The sequence below is a fragment of the Lissotriton helveticus genome, chromosome 3_1 (genome assembly GCF_964261635.1).
Source record: "Lissotriton helveticus chromosome 3_1, aLisHel1.1, whole genome shotgun sequence".
NCBI lineage: Eukaryota > Metazoa > Chordata > Amphibia > Caudata > Salamandridae > Lissotriton > Lissotriton helveticus.
Window position 1 is genome coordinate 656,780,369 of NC_136061.1, and position 15,598 is coordinate 656,795,966.

At 46.0% G+C, this 15,598-nt stretch overlaps 2 protein-coding genes across 4 annotated transcripts in view; one reads left to right on the plus strand and one right to left on the minus strand.

Moving 5' to 3' along the window:
• LOC144822807 (myotubularin-related protein 9-like) overlaps window positions 1-15,598 on the minus strand; it is a 465,914-nt gene that overhangs the window by 257,332 nt on the left and 192,984 nt on the right. The window lies entirely within an intron of this gene.
• The window catches only part of LOC144822809 (protein FAM167B-like), a 75,983-nt gene that overhangs the window by 59,242 nt on the left and 1,143 nt on the right, over window positions 1-15,598 (plus strand). The window lies entirely within an intron of this gene.

Below are 15,598 nucleotides of genomic sequence, written 5' to 3' on the forward strand. Positions count from 1 at the left end.
ATGTGGCTCTACCCTTCGTTACCCATCCTTGATCTGTCTGGACCCCTCCTTGTTCAGACCATTTCTTGATTTCATCGGGAGTAGCATGTAACTGGATATCTATGACATCTTGAGTGGGGTCCTTAACTGTCATACATGTAGTCAGATCTGGAGTATGTGTCTGTGTCGGATTAACTGACATGTCTGGAGTCTGTGCTGTAAGCTTGGCTGTGCGATCTGCTAGATCATTACCTTGAGAAATAGTGTCAGTAACTTTCGTATGTGCTTTGCACTTCATGATAGCAATAGATGTCGGTAAGTGTATGGCATCTAACAGAGCTTGAATAAGGAGACCATGCTGAATCTTGGTTCCATGAGAAGTCATGAAACCTCTCTCCTGCCAGAGCACTCCAAAGTCGTGTACGACTCCGAATGCGTAGCGTGAATCTGTGTAAACATTGACTTTCAGGTTCTTGGCGTGTATGCAGGCTTGGGTCAGAGCAACTAGCTCTGCTGCTTGAGCAGACAGGGTGTCAATACGGTGTGTTTCTATAACTTCAGTGTCAGTAGTCACTGCATATGCGGCTACTAGTTCTCCTGTACTTGTTCTCATACATGAACCATCCACATAAAGTGTCAGGTCGGGATCTGGTAATGGAATATCTGTCAGATCTTGTCTTGGCTTTGTCGTGGTGTTAACTACTTCCACACAGTCGTGTGTGGCAGGATTCGAATTAACTGACGGTAACAGTGTAGCAGGATTTAGAACGTTGCAGCGTCTGATTTCTATGTGTGGCTGGAACAGTGTCAGTTCATAACCTGTTAAACGTGCAATTGTCAAGTGCTGAGTCTGTGTTCGGTTTAAAAGAACTTCCACGGAGTGTGGAACTTGTACTGTCAAGGAATGTCCTAATACTATGGAATCACTTTGTCTGATAGCTAGTGCTGTGGCTGCAACTGACTTGAGGCACGCAGGCAGAGCCTGGGCTACAGGATCTAGTGTGCTCGAAAAATAAGCACAGGGCTTGTATTGTCCTGCTTGATCTTGTGTGAGAACAGATAATGCTGTACCTTCCCGTTCAGTGACGAAAAGTGTAAAAGGCTTACTGTAGTTCGGTGTAGCTAGAACAGGAGCTTGACATAAAGCTTTCTTTAACTCATTGAAACTAAGTGTATGTTCAGATGTCCAAGGGAGGACAGTCGATACGGCTGCCTCCTGTGTCGTTAACTGTATCAGTGGCTTGGCTAGAAATGCATACTGAGGAATCCATTGTCTGCAGTAAGAAGTAAGGCCGATAAAAGCACGTACCTCCTTCTGGGTCTTGGGCTGAGGAAGACTTGCTATTAACTGGATACGGTCAGGTGTCAACTGCCTACCCCTCTTGGACAGTAAGTGGCCTAAATAGATCACTTGCTGGACACAGAATTGAAGCTTCGAAGGGGACACCTTGTGCCCCATCTCGGCAAGGAAATACAAGACTGTAAGGGATGCTCGCTCGCAAGCACGTTCAGAACGGGCTGTGATCAGTAGATCATCGACATACTGGAGCAGGGCAGTGTCAGTTGGCATGTGAATATTGTCTAGTTGTCTCTTAAGTGCTTGACTGTAAATACTAGGACTTTCTGTGAAACCTTGAGGAGCTTGTGTGAACATATAGCTCCTTCCATTTAAACAAAATCCGAAAAGAAACTGGCTGTCTGGATGAATGGGGACACTGAAAAATGCGTTCTTGAGGTCTATGACTGTAAAAAATGTGGCTTCAGAATCAATGGCTGTCAATAGGGAAGAGATATCTGGGACAACTGGGTACTGGGGAATAATACATTTATTGAGTTCTCGAAGGTCAATCACTAATCGATATACTGGGGGTGCATTTGGATCAGTACGTTTCATGACTGGAATGATCGGAGAATTACATACATTGGAGTCAGTTTCTACAACTACTCCTTGAGCGATTAGCTCGTCAATAATTTTGGATAAGGCCGTTACAGCCTCAGGTGGCAATCTGTACTGTCTGATTCGTGGTAACACTACACCTGGTTTGAGAGTCACACGATGGGGTGTGATTTGCATATAACCAACATCAGTTGGACCTTGCGCCCATAGATGCTGTGGAACATTGGACAATCTCGGATCAAAATCTCGTAATACATAGTGACCCTTGAAGTCACGTAAGAACAGTCGTATTCCCTCTGGGGAGCAGCAAATAACTGCACCTAATTCTTTCAGTGTTTTAATACCTAACAGATTTTCTGGACATGACTTCGTAAGTAACAGATCAGTAGTGCGGGACAATGGACCTACTTCTAGAGTAACTGGTTTAGATATCTCGTTTACAATAGGCTTTCCTGAAAATCCAAGGGAAACATTTCTAGAGCCTGAGAGCGGAGCCCCTGGAACCTCGGCGTGACTAATGGTGGTCCTACTTGCCCCTGTATCAATCAGAAACTTTCTGTCTTTCCCTAATACTTGACTATGAACATAGGGACCTTCTTGATCTACAGGTATCTCGATGAGAGGCAAGCCTACCTCCCTCTCTAGGCTGTTTCATGAATATGGCTGATACTCTGGATACTCGGACTGTGCATACTGGTACATCTGCTGTGTAACATGCTGTGTTGCAGCAATAGGCTGCGGTGCTGGAACTGTCTGTTGTGCATTCTGTGGCTGAGAAGTCTGTGAAACTTGTTCTTGTCTAGGCGGACGTGGTCTTTCTTTAGTCTTACCGGTAGCTATGTTGTGTTTCAGAACTGCACACTCGTTTATATAATGACCTGGCTGTTTACAATAATTGCAGGTCCCTTTAACGGGAGCTGTAGGATGACTGGCTTGATTCGTACCCCTCTTCTGACTGTCTTGTGGAATAGATTGTGCAACTAGTACTTTCATTTTCGTGTCTTTCATACGTTTTCTTTCATGATCTTGCTCTTCTCTGATTCTATTCTGGTGATACTGGAGCATCTGTAACATCTGGGACGGGGTACTAGCTTGCCAGGTACTTTCGACTTTCAAAACTCGGTTCTTAACTTGTGGACTTGAATTCTCGACTAGTTTAGTAACAAAAAGATGAGGGTATGACTCGCTACTCGTCTTCAAGCCACTGTTAATACGAAAGCATTTCTCAAATCTAGAATAAAAATCACTAGTGTCTTCGTCTTGTTTCTGTTTACAGGCTGAGATTGCATCCCAGTCTTCTTTTTTAGTGGCTAACAATCTGGGCAAAACTTGTATTAGCAGTTCTGGTAATTCTTTACATTTCTCTCCAAGACCGGTACCTGGTACTCGTATCTTATCTTCAGCTTCTAGAACTGCCCAATCGATCTTTTTCTCTCCCACCTCCCATTCTTTTTCCTTGAGTTTTTCATATACCCCTGCGGGCAACAGGACTTTTAGCATTTTAATAATATCTGGATACGTATATTCTCCCATACGGAGCATGTCTTTTAATTCTCGGTGGAACCCTGCTGGATCTTTGTCATGACAGGGAATTAATTTCTTCATTTCTAAGAGTTCCATCTTTGTAATCGGGGTGTAAACAAACACTCGTTGCATTTCACCATCTGCTGTCCTGACTGGGTGTACTTCTCGTAACGGATTCTGTCTATCTATGTAAAAGGGTTTACTTTCTGGGGGTGAGACATGAACAAAATGCGGGTTCAGGAACGTTCTATATTTGTGGCGCTGTTCTAGAATAACACTAATTAAATCGATACCTAGACCTTTCCATCTATACTGGAGTAACTCGTTCAGGACATCGTGTAACGGACCTGGATCAGAATGTTGACCCTCATACAGAGTAATGAGGTGCTGGATCATATACATACCCACCAGTCGCTGCTCGGCTGGGGGCAGTTTCAGAAACATTTGAGCCACTATTTCGTCTGGAAAAGTGGTAGAATCAGTAGTCCATCGGACTGCTGATCGGGCTAGTTCTTGTTCATGCATAGTACTTAACTCACTATAACCGATTCGTGATTTCAAAATGTGATCGGTAGCTTGAAATACTTGTTCTAGAGAACCTTGCTCTGGTGCTGGATGAGGAACAGTTTTCTTGTGTTCTAGACGTGAATGTCGGTCGGAAAGTCTAGTTCTACCTACGTACGCTATTCTGGCGGGATTCTCGTCCTCTACCTCTTCAGTAGAAGAGTCATTCTCTTTCTCGCTTACTTGTGCTGCTTTACGTTGTTCGTGTAACTTTATTATTTCCTTACGAATTTTCTTGTACATACTCTCTATACTACTGATGGTTCTGTGCTTACCCTCGGCTATATTATCACTCCACCTTGTCAGGATTCTCATTTCGGCCGGATCTTTAGTCGGATAATCTTGTTCCCTTATTAAACAATTAATCAGAAACTTTAATAACATGAGCTGGATCTCAGCTTTCCTTTGAGACATGGCTTCGCCAATACTTTCTGGATCATCCCCTGTACGGATGAAACGATATATTCTGTCTAGATCTTCTTTCATATTCGGTAGGGTGTCCAAATACCCGGTCACCCGTCTTACACGGATGGAATATATAACTGTACTATCATCACCTGCAACTGGATCATAGCGGCATTCAGTAAGGGCTCGTCGGATATCTGCAACGGACTTATATTTGGGCGTACGCTGTAACGCACATTCATGTAACTCGACCAACGTTACACGTTGGTCTGGCGGCGGGGTACCAGGAGGACCTCCTCCTGCGGCCCCTAAACTGGAATCGTCGACTGATACTCTTCGTGCTGGCAGAGTGGGAAATTGTAATGTAGGCTGGACCGGGGGTACCGTAACAGGTACTCCGGTGACTGGAGGAGCAGGATTTACATTATTTACAGGAGCTGGCGGAACAGGATTTGCATATTCTGGGACTGTGTCGTCCAAATAGGACGAAATAAAAATATCAGCTGCGGTCGGTTTGTGACGTAGCTTGGTCGGAACTAATGGTGGCGGAAAATTACTGGATGCCTCCGGGGTTGCTTTTGGCAAGCCCTCGGCAAGAAGAGGATACATACCCTTAATGAGGGCATTCCTCTGTCTGTCTGACTGTTCGGTTTTAACTCGTTCACCTATCTCGATTAATTCCCTTTCTTGGGCTCTTTCTAAGGATTCTCTACTTAGTTCTGACTTTCTGATTTCTTTTTCGGTTCTTTTATGAGATTCTTTGCGCCATAACTCGATGGCATCTTTCTGTGACTGTCTGGCTTTCTTTTTCCATAATGCTTCTTCTACTCGCATGATGCACTCGGCATCCCATGTACCTGATACGGGCCATCTATACTTTTCTTCTAACTGTTTGGTATACTCTACCCATAAATCTAGATATAATATGGCACTTATGCCATGCTTCTGATACATAAAATGACCTGGACTGTCCCTAGGCGGGACAGGAACTGCTGCTTCTAACAGACCTTTTCTAGTTTTCAACTGACGTAATTTCGAAAATAAGGGCATGACTGAACTGTAATCTAGACACAATACAATACACAATGAACACGATAACTACACCACTTTCATACCACGACATTAAAATACATGAAGAACATTTAAAAAACCAGTTCGAACAGAATACTACCTGGAATACGGAAAACAGAATACATGAGTTTTCTCGAGAACAGAACTGACTAGAACAGAAACTAGATGCACTGCTGAAACAGTACGAAACTTACCGGTCTCATAAAGAGACACGTCAGGACCCGCATCCACCGAAGTGGACACTTCGTTTTGGGTCTGTGTACCACCAAAACCCACGGACCAGAGTCAATTAGATTGACCCTGTCTAGATACTACCCCAGCAACGGTACTCACCGGGCAGCAAGAACAGAAGGCCTCGGACTGGACTGGACTGCTTCGACGCCGGACGGACGAACTTCGGACTTCTGTTACGGGTGGGCCTCCGGATACCTCGGACCTTGGACTCTCGGCTTGGGCTCTGGTCGGGACTCGCCGCGTTCCTCCACCGCCTCGTCTGGATGCTGGACCGCCACCTCCGTCTCCTCCGTGGGCCTGAGGGATACTTGAAGCAGAAATATCTGCACGTGCACGGTATGGTTCCGTCACGGCTGCAGAGGGTCAGGGGGCCGGCGTGGCTTCACCGGCGCGTGGGGAAAGGGCAAGTCCCTATTCGGGCGCCATTATGTGGTAAATAAATAAATAATACCTCTATTTTTGAATGAATATATGAATAACAGATAGCTCAATAAATAAGAGTCAAGATTCGAGGTAGTAGGAGTTTGCAGGTTTAATACAGCATAAAGGACAGGAACAGGACAACCTGCACGGGAACAGGATGGCAGGGCCCTGCCGGGGGGGACAGGGAATGAGCGCGCTAGGGGAAAAGGAATCGGCGTAACATTTAATAACAGTACACAAGCATATATACTAAAACAGTTGCATTATAGTGAATACAGTAGGCGGAGCAGTGGGTGTGGTCAATAACAGTCGCGAAAGATAAGGGTGAAAGTGGGTGTAACAAGAGGCGTATACATAGACATGTGATGTAAACGTAACAGAATATGTCATAAATGGGGCGGAAACATGGAGGGGGCTACCTAAGGAGCCGGGACCTCTAACCTAATGGTGCGCGCAAACTGACAATGACGTGTTACTAGGAGAAGCTGGGGGCTATGAACTCTGTGCTAGGAGCAGAGACTGAAGTCTGGAGAGTCAGGGCGACATGTACCTAAACCCTATCTAGTATCTAATGTTTAGAGGACATGTTGATATAAACTAAGAGTCAGGAGGGGAGAGGCTAACAGACTCTAAGACTGGAGCATGCATTATTTTACATGTAGTGCGTGTTGAGGAATATTAAATGACCATTAATACAGTATTTCTCTTACATGGAGACGTAAAGGCTAGACAATGACGGAAACTATTGATGCGATTCAGTAGCTTAGGAATGCAGAGAAGGAGGGCTGGACTGATAACTAGAATCATAACATACTCTTGGCAGACTCGTAGGCAGAGCCAGGCCGAGCCGGGCACTGTGAGGCAGGAAGTAAGTGAAGGGTCGAGGATACAGGTGGGGGCTGTATCGCTCCTCAGCGAGGGTTCAGGAGACAGGAGCTGAATCTGGTGTCCGGGCCCTTTTGAGGCCTAGAAACGGGGACTTTACAATGAAATAACGTGCACACTGAGAAACGTGGCAACGTAACTTTACATAGGCCTAATACTCGTAGCTTTCACGAGAACTGGAAACTGGCATACTAGGGATGGACACAACTGTAATTGCGTCTTTAATCGAACATGGGGAATACATATGCATATTAATCATGCACACATAACATAAGATGGGGAACACGTAGGGACACAGAACATGGCAAAATTTACTTTTCCACATTGGGGGCCCTCCATGTGCTTTGCAGGGGGGCCCCCTCAAGTTTCGTTACGCCACTGAACATGTGCAGTCGCACCGGGGCCCAAACCTTGAGCGGCCTATTGAACCCCTATAATAGCTGTATTTTCCGCCCCAGCAGCAGTCAAGGTGACCATGAGCCTTCTTGCACCAGGACCTATTACATCCCTGCTGCGCTGCTGCATTAGCGAGGGCAGACTAGCCACGTCCTCTCCTGCTAGTAAGGTGTGCTGCAAGAACACACCCGCCACCTCTCCCTGCCAGACGGTGCAATCTTGATGTCTCACCCGGAAGCTGCCTGGCCTGCAGGTCTCTCATAACCCAACCGTCGACAAACACTGCCAGGCTAAATAAATCATCACGGAAAACACCTGATTCTGGGATGGAGTTCGGCTGAAATTACAGCAGAGTAAACAGTAGGTGCGTGTCGGCTCCACATACTGTAATTTTTGGACCAAATCATTTAATCTCGATGTGCCTAAAAAAAAATCAGGCCTTGTGTAATATAATCTGGTGGTCATGTAAAGTTCGCGATTTATAAAAAAGCACACACAAATATAATAAATACAATTAAAGTATCCCTGTCATATGTAATAAGGATATTAGAACTCCGGTCTACTGGCTATGCCCGAGACATAACCCAGTCCCATCTCCAGGCATCCAGCAAGTAAACAAGGCCATGACAGTGACGGGCAGGCCTGGTTCCAGGAATTTGTATTTGGGTGGGCCAAGGGTGCATTTGGGTGGGCCACTGCGTGCTCGATTTTTCGCATATATGTCTGGGCAGACCTGCTTCAGGGTCCTCCTTTATCTCTTCTTAGTCTTACAAGGCCCAGTAAAATGCACTCTTTCCCAAATCTCTTTCTAAATGTGATCACTCTCAAAAAGTGTTATTTCCATGTAATGTCCCTTTGATGGGAAGAGGAGGTTTCTGAGGAGGGAGTATCAGGCAAGTGACACTTCTCGGGCTCCCTCTGTGCGTGCCGTCAGGGAGAATCCCTCTTCATTACTACCTCCACCTGACCCCAGACTCTGCAACGCACTCCATAACAGGCTTGATTATCCACTACTCCTCTCCAGTGCACCTTATCTCACAGCTGACCTTGGGCCCCAGCCCCATATCAGGCACCATCGGGCTCCACTTTTATTTTTCCTGGTAAAAACATTAGTAAAATCACCTTCATACTTAAAACATTAAATATGTAGTAAATATAATTAGCACACACTTTAAAGTATGTTCCACAGTAGCCCTTATGACCCAACCGCTAATTAAATAAACAAAAACAGAAATGCCGGTTTCAGCACTGATGCGAAAGTCTTTTTTGGCGCCGCACCTGTAACCTCTTTTTCTATAAATACCTTCACTCCCACCCTCCACCAGTGGCCCTCATCTTTCCCTAACTCTCCCCTCCACCCCATGACCTCTTCCTCGGATTCCCTCTCTGCCACCCTCAACCAGTGCCTCTCATCTCTCCGTAGCCCCTCCCACTACCTCCTCCTCAGATTCCCTCACTGCCACTGTTCAACAGTGCCCCTTATCTTTACGTAGCCCCTCTCTCTTATGCATTCCATTTGTTGTATAGCGCTACTCATATCAGTGTAGTGTGTGTCAGTACTTTACACCACGCACACATTGTACAGAGACAATGAATCATACTAGTATGTAAATCAGTCTACAGGGAATGTCACATAAGCCAATGAGGATTACTGGTGGGCAGGATATTTTAAAAGGGTTAGGTCTGGGGAAACACAACCTTAGGATTTAAAAAGTATTCCATGGGGTCAGCTTTACTGATGAAAATGTATATCCGCCCAAACATACTCATTTTAGCAACATTAGAATAATGAAAGACTTGGGAAGTTCTAACTATATCACAAAACAAAAAAAGCGAAGTTCTAACTCTACCATTCATGTTTGTAGGCAGCTCTTTGGTGACAGTTCATTGGTTACTGTCCTATGTTAGGATTGTAACTTCTGAACTGCAGGTAACACAAGGATCTCTGTGACAAAGGCAGTAACCCACTGAGCTATCCAGGGCTTTAAGTGGGCCGGGTCTCACTGGGTCTGAGCACCAGCAGTTTTTTTAAGGGGGTCTCGAAACGGGTCTCTATCGGGCTCTGTTTTGAGCCCTGGCACAGGTAGTCTGTTTTTTCCGAACTGCAGTGACAGCAGTCTGCTGTCACTGCAGTCCAGATAAAAGTGCCAGGGCACCAAACAGAGCCCGATAGAGACCCGTTTTGAGACAGCAGGCACATCGCTGTACCCTGTTCACACTACTCACATGTGTAAAGTTACGGCATGACGTCATGCCAGGTGAGCATTGTAGGCGGAAGGGAAATCCTTTAAAGAGAGTCATTTTCTCCATGGATTTTCCTTCTCCTTTTGAAACTTGGGAGCAGCAACATTGTTGTGATGTCACCAGTGCTTTAACTGGAAGCTTTTGCAATATTATATACAAGCTATAGTTGCTGTTATCTTATGCAACTAACAACCATTGACAAAGCCAATAGTCCTGACTTGTAGGTATGATGTTACTTGTTGTATCAAATACCTGGATGCAATGACAGAAACAGCAAAATACAAGTCGGGCCGCACACTGCTAAACACAGATTTTTAACGTACTGTTTTTAAGCCACGTCCTCAATTACATTGGCCACGCCCCTTTGAGAGACCCCCCCCAGGTTTTTCATCCCACTTAAAGCTCTGGAGTTATCCACATAAAATAAAGTTCATCAGCATTTAAAAACTACCAACAGATAAATGATTGCTCTCCAGCAGGATCATTAATCACCAGCGTTATCTGGGCATTTTGTATTCTTATTGTTGTCCTGCATCGGCCATGATACAAAACTGTTTAAATGAAGCACACACGAAGTGTGTGTTCTGCTGGGCCTGTGCAGATTTAAAAAAAGAAAAAAATGTAGTAAGTATTCTCTTACCTACTCCATTAGTCAAACTTTGCAGGGGTCAGGAAAGGTGAATAGAATTAAACAAACTTCTTTGCTCCTGTGCTGCGTAGAAAAAGAAAAATCACAGCAGCAGGACAGTAGGCAAAGGTTACCAAAGGTTACCTTTGTCAAATAAATGATTTGTTGCCTTTCGCCATGCAGAGAGGAAGGGGTGAAAAAAGTAAACAAAGCCTCCTTAACATATACATGGTCTCGTAAAGACCTGTGAAGTACTCTGATGCGGCTGCGATAATCTCTAAAACTGTCTCTGTGCGTGCGCGCCGGGAAGCTGTCTCGGCCCGGGCGCACACACGATGGAGGAGGGTTGAATCACTTTGATCCCAAAGGCATTGCCCGCCTGCCTTCAAGCCCTCACTGCGAGGGCCAAGGATCCTGTTTGGGTGGGCCAGGCTCAAGTTTGGGTGGGCCTGGCCCACCCGGCCCACCCGCTAGAACCGGGCCTGGTGACGGGACGGGGACCCCCGAGAACTGTTCAATGCCTGGTCCAGGAACCGCTCCCTCACCCTCAGAGCAGCTTGAAGCCGGCACGAGGCACAGGGGTCTCCTCTAGAGCCGCTTCAGTTCTCGTCCAATCACCGCTTGGCCTTCACGTTCCTTGCCAGGCGCGCGCAGGTACACCTGCATGCACACCTGGCGCAGCCTTGCACCACGTGCGCTTCTCGCACGCATACGTGGTACAGGCCAGGGTGCTCCCACACCTCTTGATTGCTCGTCGTGAACTCCAGACCAGCTGCAGCTCGGACTGCTGGAATCCGCTGAAAGGTGAATGACCGCGGCGCAATGCTTTGTACTGGAATTTGGAATTTGGGCCGGCGTGAGAACCAGCTGCAGGTGGCTGGCTTGATAACAATTGCCTTTGCCAATGGAATGCCGTTATTGGACGGGCACCAAGGATTGGGGTTTGAACGGCAGCAGGCCGCGGGCAGGATCTATAGGTTGGATTTGCACGGCTGTACCCGAACACGTAATTGAGCGCCTTACCTGGAACTCATAAGATTGTCTGCCAAGTAGGTGCCTTTTAAGTCCTTCGCAGCTGGGGCAGAGCCAGTGATATCTAATCTTAGAGTGATTATTTGGGGAAATGAATCCCCCACATTGTGTACGGGGTTGCACCCCTCCTCCCCCCGAGTGACCTAAGGCATGTGATACTGATATCCTGACTTTTACTGGCTGAACTAAAACACTAATCCAGAATGCACACGAAGGTCTAGGCCTGTCCCTGGTGACAAGGATGGGCGCGCAGTGTGTCCTCATTTGTCGATATGGGAATCTAGCCATTCCTTGAGTTGTTGATGTAAGCCACTAGTGGCAATGTATCGTTTTTTGAGAATTAGAAGAAATGAACAAACCTTTTAGGGTCAGTTGGTACGGCCCGTTCCAACGGTGCACTCTCCCTCCACTTTCCTTCCCTCGCACTTGGGTCCCAGAAGAAGTCAGCACTTCTTCCTTCAGATCAGATTCCAGGTGTTATCCCCTCACCTCTGGGGGAATTGGCTGTCTGGCAACCTGTGGTGTTGTAGTGGTCCTCTGAGTGCCCTGCTTAGTCCCACATCATTGGTTGAAGAGAACTTGGAAGTAGAGCAAGTGGATTTGCTGCTCCCACTTTTACCTACAGTTGACAGACAGGATATTGAATTCCCAGTCTGCCTTTTCAGAACTAGTTTGGGTCTGTTCTCCTTTTATGTGTCTTGCACAGCTTGTCTTCCAGACTCAGCCTCTGTCTTGAGTGATGCTCCTTAGAACATGGTTGTATCCAGGGTGGAGCACCCGCCCACGAGACACAGACAGGTGTGAGCATTCTCCACCTTGACTACCAACAGCCATACCTGTCAGTCAGTGCGTTAAGTGGGATGAGAAAACCATGGGGTCTCTAAAAGGGACGTGGCCGACTTAATTAACGGCGTGACTTAAAAACACGTAAGCTAAACATCTGTGCTTAGCATAGTGTGCCACCCCACTTGGATTTTGCAGTTTCTGTTATTGCATCCATATATATGATACCAGTAATATCATACCTACAACATGTCAGGACTATTGGCTTTGTCAATGGTTGTTAGTTGCATAAGATAAATAAGCAGCAACTATGGCTTGTATATAATATTGAAAACGCTTCCACTTAAAGCCCTGGTGACACCACAACAATGGTGCTGCTCCTGAGTATCAAAAAGGGAAGGGAAATCCAGAGAGAAAATGACTCTTTAAATGATTACCCTTCCCCTACAACGCTCACCTGGCATGACGTCATGCCGTAACTTCTCCACTAGTGAGAAGTGAGCAGTGTGAGCACGCGCACATCCATGTGCCTGTAGCACTGCAGTCAGGGGGAAAATGGACTGCCTGTGCCAGGGCACAAAACAGAGCCCGATAGAGACCTGTTTCGAGGCCCCCTTTCAAAAACTGCCGGTGCTCAGCTCCGGTGAGACCCGGTTCACTTAAATCCCTGCTGACAGTGATCAGGAAGAGAGACAGAGCTGCTTCTTTTCTTGGAATACATCACATATTGACAACAGATACTGCAGTCCCACCCACCCCACCTTTCACCCCTGCTATCCACTAAATGGAACTTCCAAGAAGAAGAATCAGCAGTCCCGTCTATCAGAAAGGACATCATTGAATTTCTAAGAAGCCTTTCTCATCTTTCCCCACTTCAGTGTCTTGGTTCCCTCCCCCCAGTCTTGGGAATGTCAGCAATATATATGCACTGTCTGGGAAATCAACCTCACCTCCACCATGTACATATGAACAGGCCAAGGTTTCCAAAATGGAACCCACAGGCCTGTGTCACTCTGGTTTACAAATACACCCACATACTACACACCACACCACTTGCATAAATGCACACACTCAAGTGCACAGGATCTTGGGGCTAGTATCCTGGGTTCATTGCGAGCAGCAGAACTTTGGGTGAGTGGGCCCGTAGGCTCCTACTTACACGACACAGGTGAAAATACCTGGTCAGCATAAAATTCCTGCAATACATGGTATACTGCCTTCACCGTACTATTTGTATGGAAACCATGATAGGGACAGCAGTCCAGATGTCACCATGAGGAGTTCACTGGGTGTGCCTCTTCAGGTCCAGGACAAGTCCAGAACAGACTTAGGCCTCTGCGGACACACTGAATTAGTGTGAGAGTGTGGCAGGAATCCAAAAAAACAGGATAACTAATACTCGTAGTTTATCAAACAATGACGGTGAGGGCAAGACCAGGTATGCGCAAGGGTATATAAAAAAATGATCCACTTGAACAAAGTATAACTGCTGTGGCACTCTACTTCCTGTTGTCCGCCGTCCAAGCCACAACATTGTCCACAAGTAAATCAAAAGAGAAGGAATGCCCAAATATTGAAAGAAGGTTTTTCCAGTCCAATACTGTAGTCCGTGAATACTTTATTTTCAATATCCAATATTGTTCAACAAATCAAGATGTATCAGATCCAATGTAGAAAGTTCATGATCACAAATCCAATATTTCAAAAAGTTCAAAATGATACAGCCAATGACACAGCCTACGCGTTTCTTCCTACTTGGACATCATCAGGGCTTCATTATTGTGCGATCCATAAAGCATGAATACATAAGTCATCAAATATGCACGAGTTTTAAACACTTCCACCATAGATGTAGGTATGTCCCTTTCCAATGGCGTTAGTGTAATTCAGAAAACTTCCAATATGCGTCAATATCACCGCTTAACATAAAAACCATTGATTTTGTTAAGTTCAGTTCCCCAAAACGATCTTGCTTCCTAGGGACCAGTCTTTCTCATTAGTATAATAAGCTTATTTCAATCAAGAGTTTTCAACACCGCTTCCTTCTGGTCTCGCGACTCGCCCGATCCTGATAAATCAGATGAGTGAGCTCGAACTTGCATCACAGGGGACACGACTGTGTACAATGCAGGGAATATTCCTGTCCCAACACCATGTCTGCACTAGAACCAGAAAATGAGATGTAATAGGGATTCACTTCAAACAGGTTCCAGAACCTTAAACAATGAATCCACATTCCTTGTCTGGAAATTGAGAATAAAACCTAAGACCTAAAGCACCCCATTAAGGAAGTGAGTGCTTTGCGGAGAACTTGAAAGCTGCGGTGAGACTAAGGCTTGCGTCTGCTTCACAGCAACTCTCCCATATGTGAGGGGACATCACCTGAAGTCTGTAAAAACTTGCTGCGTAAGCTCTGGGTGTGCCTAGCAATGAGAAACCTCACTGAGACTGACCAGAGGCATCAAGGGTAATGCAGTCACCTACAATATGGTTCCTCGGGCGAACACCCCAAAGAAACCGAAACAAAACAACAGTGTGTCGTTCGCTACCCTTGCAGTGTGCCCGAAGGGCTGGTGTTGCAGGTGTGCTACACAATTCTCCTACGAACCACCAATACTGCCAAAACATGAGACCTGTCCCTGGCCCAGAAGCTGTAACTACCAAACATGCTCACCTGTCAACATGGCCTGCCGCACTGAGCTTTTCAGTGACATGAATCATGAGCATAACCACTGCTGCAGTTGAGCAATACTGAAGAAGCTGCAGATGGAGTGAGCCTGATGGGCACACTATCCAACTCCAGCTAAGCAGCGTCACGACTGAGAAGGTAACATAAGGCCTGGCCTCAAAAGATTGAACTAGACTATCACTGCAGAGTATGCAAGGGCGCCAAGTGCTATGCTGTGGGTTCTAAACATGCAGGGAAGAGGGAGCAGTCCCTCCTGGTTTAAAAAACACTGCATACTACTCCGTGCCCTTACACATTATGCAGTAATTCATACTGTTAGTCACTACAGAGTATGCAATGGTGCCAAGTGGTATGCATTGGTTTTAAATACGGCGGGAAGAGGGAGCACATTTGGACGTTTGGCTGCACTATTTTCTTAAGCAATTTTCATCCTCACACCCGTTTTTGGACATAAGCGTGCATTTTGTGCTAAGAAAATAGTGCTAAATGCCCACTGAACACCGTTTCGGAATTCTGCAGAATCTGGTAGAGGGAAATCAATCTCCACGAATTTCTCCCACCCCTAGACTGAAATACTGTCACAAACACACAAGGATAATTCTGGCATAGGAAATTGCCCTGTCCAGTGAGTTATTTGGGCTTAAAAACTATTTGGACTTACCCACAAGTTCCTGAAGCGGTGACGCCTCAGTGAAGTAAAACTTTGGTCTAATGTTGCCTAAGACCGAATCGTGGGTGGTCACCGTAGATATTGGAAGACACCATCGAGCAGGAGAAGGGCACCGTTAAGGGTATAGCACTTGATAAATCTCATGGGAGTGATTGTAGTTGAATCCCTATCCAA